Here is an 8,704-nt window from a genome sequence, read left to right on the forward strand (position 1 = left end):
AAGCGCCCAGCCTCCCTTTTGAGGTGCTGTGAGTGAATATCGTGCCGCTATGTGCTACAGCGCCATGCGCTGTGGCACATCATGCCACGGTACTGCAGGCCTTCCTCTCCTTCTTAAAGGGGAGGGGCCTAGCGCAGCGCGAACCGGGGTCCAGTTGGGCCACCAGGGATTGGAGTGCCGGCAAAAGAGCCCAGCAGTCAAGAGAAGTGCTGGGCTCATGGAGCGCAGCCGGCACTCTGCGGGGGGGCTGCAGAGGAGGCCGGGGACGGCAGAGGGGGCAGGTGCTGGCAGACGGCCAGCATCAAAAATGGCCGTCCGGCACCTCCCCTTTAATTTGCAGCGCCCCGGCCACAGGTAGGCCTCCCTGACCCCGTCGGGCATAGTGTCCAGCGGTAAGTCAGGGGACGCTACCAAAGATCGCGGCCGGAGCGCTGCGCACAGTGATGACGTCATCGCCGGTGGTGCAGCGCCGCGGGGCGCTAACAGTTACCGCCGCCGTTAACCTCCCGCTGAATTTCATGTGAGGCGTTGTGGTGCCGCACCCAGGCGCTTGTTGCTTTGCGCCCCGTTGGCACTAATGAGGCGCAAATCAACCGAATTTTAACGCCTAGTAATTTAAGGGTGGCTGAACTCCTTGAAAATTTTAAGGCTAATTAATCTATAATTCCTGGGTTTCCCTCTCTCGCCATTGTTAAATAACGGAGTGACTTGCACAATTTTCCAATCTAAAGGAACGGTTCCTGAATTGAGAGAACTTTGGAAGATTATAATTAGGGCATCTGTAATGTGCTCACCTACTTCCTTTAAACCCAGGGATGGAAACCATCTGGTCCTGGGGATTTGTCACTCTTTATGCCATTATTTTCTTCATTACTGTTGTTTACTTATGGTTAATTTTATTGAGTCCCCAATCCTGTTTAATTATTCATTTCCTTGGGATTTCTGGCATGCTATCCTCTTCCTTTACTGTAAGTACTGACTCAAAGTAATTATTCAACATGTCCGCCATTCCTTATTATCATTGACACTATCATCGATATCAGATTTTAAGGGGCCAAAATTGATACTGACTACCCTCTTTTTCTGAATATAACTGTAAAAATGTTTTGTGTTGATTTTGATATTCCTTGCAAGTTTCTTTTCATACTCCCTTTTTGTAGCTCTTACTATCTGTTTTGTGATGCTTTGCTGTTCTTTGTATCTTTCCCATTCGTCAGGATCTGTGCTATTTTTTGTATTTTTGTATGCTTTTTCTTTTAGTTTTATGCTGTCCCTTACCTCTTTAGTCATCCATGGCTTTTTTATTTGGCAATAGAGCTCTTGCTCCTCAGGGGTATAAACTGGTTCTGTATCACATTAAATTCATTTTTGAACCTCTCCCACTGATCTTCTGTCGTTTTACCCATTAACAGATTTGCCCAGCTTACTGTGGACAGTCTCTGTCTCATCCTGTTGAGGTTGACCTTACCTAAATGTTAGTATCTGTTTTGCGTTTCTCCCTTTCAAACACTACATTGAACTCAATCATGTTATGATCGCTATTGGATAAATGTTCACGCACCGTTCGGCTGTTAACTAAATCTGGCTTTTATTCATTCCTAAATCTAAAATGGCTTGCCTCCTTGTTGCCTCTAGGACATATTGTTGTAGACAACTATCCCGGACACACTCAAGAAATTCACTACCTTTCTGACAGGTGCTAGTCTGCTTATCCCAATCTATATGAAAGTTAAAATCCCCCATCAAAACCACTCTGCCTGAAGAGATATTTACTAGTCCTAGCTTTGGGGCTACCCCGATCAGGCATATTTCTCAGACATTGACTTTCAACTAAAGTTTGAGGTAGCTGAATCCTAAAGATGCTTAATTGGGTCTAAAGGTCCGGGCTATCTCTTCCTAAAGGAAAGGAACAACCTGAGAATGTTACCGTCCTCCAGATAGCACTTTTAATAAGTTTAGCTAGACTGTAACGTCCCGGATATTATGAGGGTCCGGAGAACTCCTTCAGAATTCTGTAACTCTTCACCAAAGAATGTACAGAGATTGAGTTCATGAGTTATTGATACAGAAGACTTATGTGAGACAACATTAACAGTTCTAAAAAGAGAAAAAATGATCTTATTAACAGAGAATCTTACTTTTAAATCTTAACTTCGCTACAGTATAACAGTTCTTAAAGTTTTCTATACAGGATATCCATCAATATCACATACCTTTGATCCCCGAGATACAAAGTATTGGAGACCACAGAGCTGCCTCTGTGGTCAAGAATCGCTTTGCCCGATTAAAGCGAGTCTGATATCCCATTTGAAACTTCAATATTTATACCCTTTTCCAGTTGTATTTTCTTTAAGGTTTTCTGCTAATTCAAGTTAATTATCCCTATTCATCTTTCTGCCGACCTCTGCAATTCTTACTGCTACGTCAGCTTGTAATATTCCAGAATCTTGTCTCATCTCCAGGTGTTCTGGGTTGACCAGATAATGAAGGGATATTTACTAGTCCTAGCCCCTTTAGGGCTACCCCGGATCAGGCATATTTCTCAGACAGTCACTTTCAACTAAAGTTTGAGGTAGCTGAATCTTAAAGACGCTTAATTGGGTCTAAAGGTCCGGGCTATCTCTCCCTAAAGGAAAGGAATAACCCGAGAATGTTACCATCCTCCAGATAGCGCTTTTAATAAGTGTAGCTAGACTGTAACGTTCCGGATATTATAAGGGTCCGGAAAACTCCCTCAGAATTCTGCAAGTCCTCACCAAAGAGCGTACAGAGATTGAGTTCATGAGTTTTTGATACAGAAGTCTTATGTGAGACAATTCTAAAAATATATAGATTTACTAAAGAACTGACATGCAATTTACAGTTGGTGAGTCAATCAATTGCAACATTAACCATTCTAAAAAGAGAAAAAATGCTATCTTATTATTAACAGAGAATCTTACTTTTATATCTTAACTTCACTGCAGTATTACAGTTCTTAAAGTTCTTATACAGGATATCCACCAATATCAAATACCTTTGATCTCCGAGGTACAAAGAGTTGGAGACTACAGAGGTGCCTCTGAAGATGAGAATCGCTTTGCCCAATTAAAGTGAGTCTGTTATCCCATTTGAGAGTTCAATATTTATACCCTTTTCCAGTGGTATTTCCTTTAAAGTTTTCTGCTGATGCAAGCTAATTATCTCTAGTCATTTTTCTGCCAACCTCTGCAACTCTCACTGCCACCTCAGCCAGACTCATGTCTCATCTCTAGGTGTTCTAAGTTTACCATTTAAAAATGGTGTGACAGCAGGTGTTCCTTACTTTATGTCATCTTTACGAGGGCAGATGTTCCTTATCTTATGTTCTTATTTAAGAAGTGTAAATTAGAACACCTTGTTATAAATCTCATCATCATCAAGAAACTAATCATGAAATAATGCTGGACGGCCAGCCAAGGGCCTCTGTTAGTAAGAAAGGCCACCTTTCTAAGCTATACCGGTCGAGAGCTCCTGTTAGTTTTGCAGCTACTATCTATAAAACTGCTCCTCCCCCAAGAGCCACTACAAAGGTTACAGTTGCTATCTATGAAACTGCTCCTCCCCCAAGAACCACTACTAAGGTTACAGCTGTCAAGGGTAAAACTGCCCCTCCTCCCATCACAGCTGTTTTTCCCCAAAGTCTGTCCCATGCAGCCACAAAGGTTTCGGTAAATGGACACATTTTGAGTGCACTAAGCGACTCATGCAGCTCTGACAGCTTCATTAGTGAGCGGGCTGTCAGTAAGTTAAAACTGCGTATTTACCCCTTGGACAGGGAAATTGCAATGGCTCTGACGACACTGACCACCAATTCTTCCGGCTTTTGCCTTGTCGACTTATTCTCAATGGCCGCACTTATTTCTTCACCCAGCTCGGGGTGCTCAAGAACCTATGCAGTGATGTGCTCCTGGGACAGGATTTCCAGAAACAACACAAAAGACTCACTTTCGAGTTTGGAGGGTCAAAGCCGGAGCTTACTATTTCCAAAGTATCGTTTTGTGCACTTTCGGTGGCTTTGCTCGACGAGCCTTCTTTGTTTGCCAATCTTTCCCCCCGATGTAAGCCCATAGTCACTAAATCACGACGTTTCAGCCAAGATGATCGATCCTTTATCGAGGCAAAAATCTCTCGCCTTCTAGCTGACGGTATCATTGAGCCATATTCATCTTCCTGGCAGGCTCAAGTCGTCGTTGTTAAAAATCCTCTGAAGCAACACAAGAAACGTCTTTGCATCGATTACTCGCAAACTATTAACCAGTATACCGATCTGGATGCCTACCCACTACCACGCATCGATGACATGGTTAATAACCTTGCCAACTACAAGGTATTTTCAACTTTTGATTTAAAAAGCGCATATCGTCAAGTACCATTAAAGGACTCTGACAAAAAGTATACGGCCTTTGAGGCCAATGGTCGGCTTTACCAGTTTTGTCGCCTTCCATTTGGGGTCACCAATAGGGTGGCCATCTTTCAATGGGCAATGGATAGCCTAGTCAAACAGGAGAACTTAACAGACACTTTTCCATATCTGGATAATATCACCATTGCTGGTCATGACCAGAAGGAGCATAATGCCAACCTCCAGAAATTTTTTTACGTTCTCCGTCGTCGCAACTTTACCTTAAATGAGTCCAAATCTGTGAAATCAGTACCATCAGTCAACATCCTTGGCTACTGGGTGGACAACTGTGTCATCAAACCGGATCCAGAGCGACTTCGTCCGCTTCAGGAGCTCCCTCCCCTTACGAATCTCGGCTGTCTTCGTCGGGCACTCGGCATGTTCGCCTATTATGCGAAATGGATACCTCACTTCTCTGACAAGATCCAGCCCCTGTTTCATGCAAAGTCATTTCCATTGGAGGCAATGGCTATTTCAGCTTTCAAACTCCTCAAGCGACAACTGGAAAAAGCCACGCTTTGTTCCATTGATGAAAATCTTCCTTTCGTGGTCGAGTGCGATGCATCGGATGTGGCGATCTCTGCTACCTTGATTCAAGGTGGTCGACCCATTGCATTTCTGTCCAGAACTTTGCAGGGTAGCGAGCTCCATTATCCTCCTGTCGAGAAGGAGGCTGTGGTAAACCACGTTCACTATCGTATCACTGTTAGTAGTTAGCACTGTTCACCACTGTTCGTTATAACTGTATCACTGACCACTATTGTATCACGGTACGAGGTCGCCTCTTGCCACACTGCTATACCTGGGATGACCACCGCCGACTCCGCCTTGGCTCCACCCACCAGGCCAGGTATAAAGGTGAGCGACTGACTGGTATTCCTCCTGCTTGGATCGGATCACCCACGAGAGTGGGCTCTGTTATTTAGTCAATAAAAACCTTTAGTCACCTTCGTAACTCTTCGCCTTTTATTGGAGGAATTGATAGGTATATCAATTTTATTGACTAAATTTAATGATGTCCGACAACGAGTCACAACCGGCGGAGGAGCCACCAGCGCAGCTCCCAGGAGCACAGCCACACCAGCCAGCTTGGCTGCGAGCCCTCAGACCGCCGTACCTGGACCTGAACCCACGAGCAGCAAACTCAGCCGCAGACTTTAAACACTGGCTGGTCTGCTTCGAATCATACCTGAGAGAATCCAGCGTCCCTCAGGCATCCAAACTAAGTGTCCTGCAGGCGCAACTGAGCCCGAGAGTATACACTCTCATCGAGGACATGACTACCTACGAGACCGCCATCAACCTGCTGAAACAGAAGTACCGGACCCCGGTAAACTACATGTACGCTAGGCACCTCCTAAGATCACGGCCGCAACAGCCAGGAGAATCAGTAGCCGAATTCTCACAGGCGCTATATGCACTCGCCAGGAACTGTGACTTTAAATCGGTGTCGGCAGCCGAAAATACTGAAGATAATATCCGCGACGCATTCCTGAAAGGCCTACGGTCCGAGTACTCACGGCAAAGACTGCTGGAAGCTAAAGACCTCAGCATGGAAAAAGCTGAAGCCCTCGCTATCTCCCTGGAAGTGGCCCACCAAGATCAGGAAGCATTCACCAGGTACTGCTCGCGACCCTGGGACTCGGGCCCGACCCCTACCACAGCACCCTTCCCAGCGCCGCCCCCGGGACCTACCTCTGCGTCGGCGTCCCGGACCCGACCGGCCCCGCCACCCCCGGCACCGGCCCCGACATCGGGCATCCGCGATCGGGCCGCCGGCTGTTTTTTTTGTGGCCAGGAGAAGCACCCGAGGTCGCGCTGCCCAGCCAAGAACTCCACATGCAGAACCTGCCTGAAGAAAGGCCACTTCTCCAAGGCCTGCAGGAGCGGATCCTCAGAGGCCAGCAGTGCCGCATGCGAACTATGGGGGCGGCCATCTTCGTTTAGGGCAACTGAGGCCAGCATCCCCACACATGAGTCATGGGGGTGGCCATCTTTGTTTAGGGCAACTGAGGCCAGCATCCCCACACATGAGTCATGGGGGCGGCCATCTTTGATTAAGGCAACCGACCCCAATAGTGCCTCATGTGAGCTACGGGGGCAGCCATCTTCTCCGTCATTTTGCCCTACCTCGTGGGAGACGCCATTTTACTCACCACGCCCGACCGCCTCGCCCGCAGATGACAACGACTCGCTCAGCTACACACTAGCTTCCGTCACCCTGGACCAAGCCCGCCCGCACCATCTGTCCAAGTCAATGATGGACATCAAAGTGAACGGCCACGCCACGACCTGCCTGTTCGACAGCGGAAGCACGGAGAGCTTCATCCACCCAGACACGGTGAGCCACTACTCCCTCTCTGTCCTACCAACGCGCAGCCGAATCTCGATGGCATCGAGGTCCCACGCCACGGACATCAGCGGCTACTGTGTCGTGACCCTGTCGGTTAAGGGCACGGAGTATAAAAACTTTAAACTCCTCGTCCTCCCCCATCTCTGCGCTGCCGTCCTACTAGGGCTGGACTTCCAATCCCACCTCCAAAGCGTAACCCTAGCATACGGTGGACCCCTCCCCCCACTCACAGTCAACAACCAGCAAACGTTAAACCGCCCACCGCGTAACACCTGCAGCCTCTCCACCCTCAAGGTCCCGCCACCCTCTCTGTTTGCTAACCTTACCCCTGACTGCAAACCCGTCGCTACCAAGAGCAGGCGGTATAGCGCCGGGGACAGAGCCTTCATTAGCTCTGAGGTGCGGCGCCTCCTGAAAGAGGGCATTATCGAGGGGAGCAGCAGCCCCTGGCGTGCCCAGGTCGTAGTCGTAAAGACCGGCGATAAAAACCGCCTGGTCATCGACTACAGCCAGACCATAAACAGATATACCCAGCTGGACGCATACCCCCTCCCCCGCATATCTGACATGGTCAATCAGATTGCACAGTATAAAGTATTCTCGACCATCGACCTGAAGTCGGCCTACCACCAACTCCCTATCCACCCTGAGGACCGCCAGTATACCGCCTTCGAGGCGAATGGGCGCCTATACCACTTCCTTAGGGTCCCCTTCGGTGTCACTAATGGGGTCTCGGTCTTCCAAAGGGAGATGGACCAGATGGTTGACCAGAACGAACTGCAGGCTACATTCCCCTACCTAGATAACGTCACTATCTGCGGCCGCGACCGGCAGGAACATGACGCGAATCTGGAGAAATTCCTCCGTACGGCCCAACGGCTGAACCTCACCTACAATAAGGAGAAATGCGTGTTTAACACCACACGCCTTGCCATCCTCGGCTGCGTAGTGGAGAACGGAATCATCGGCCCCGACCCAGAAAGAATGCGCCCCCTCATGGAGCTACCCCTCCCCCACTGCCCTAAAGCACTTAGGAGAACCCTGGGGCTTTTCGCCTACTATGCCCAATGGGTACCCAATTACGCGGACAAAGCCAGACCCCTCCTGAAAGCCACTTCCTTCCCCCTCACGGAGGAGGCGTGCGCGGCCTTCTCCCTCATTAAGGGAGACATAGCCAAGGCCACGATGCACGCAGTGGACGAGTCCATCCCCTTCCAGGTGGAGAGCGACGCATCCGACTTCGCCTTAGCCGCCACCCTAAACCAGGAGGGGAGGCCAGTGGCCTTCTTCTCAAGGACCCTACAGGGCCCCGAGATCCGACATTCGTCGGTCGAGAAAGAGGCCCAGGCGATCGTGGAGGCAGTACGGCGCTGGAGGCACTACCTGGCAGGCAAACGATTTACCCTCCTCACCGACCAGCGTTCGGTGGCTTTCATGTTTAATAACAAGCTGAAGGGCAAAATCAAGAATGACAAGATTTTGAGATGGAGAATCGAGCTCTCCACCTACGATTATGAGATCTTGTACCGGCCAGGCAAGCTGAACGAATCCCCTGATGCCCTTTCACGAATGACATGCGCCAGCGCGCATATCGATAGGCTTCAGACCCTCCACGACCAGCTCTGCCACCCCGGAGTCACCAGACTCTACCATTTCATTAAGGCCCGCAACCTGACCTACTCCATCGAGGAGGTCAGGACCATGACCAGGAACTGCCAGACCTGTGCGGAGTGCAAACCGCACTTCTATAGGCCGGACCGAGCAAGCCTGATCAAGGCCACCCGCCCCTTCGAGCGCCTGAGCATCGACTTTAAGGGGCCCCTCCCGTCCTCTGACCGTAATGTGTACTTCCTCAACATCGTTGATGAGTACTCCCGTTTCCCCTTTGCCTTCCCCTGCCCCGACATGACCAGTAGCACGGTCATCAA

This window comes from Somniosus microcephalus, chromosome 16 (assembly GCF_052327205.1).
Source record: "Somniosus microcephalus isolate GS21.2 chromosome 16, FLI_Smic_1.0, whole genome shotgun sequence".
In the NCBI taxonomy this organism is placed as follows: Eukaryota; Metazoa; Chordata; class Chondrichthyes; order Squaliformes; family Somniosidae; genus Somniosus; species Somniosus microcephalus.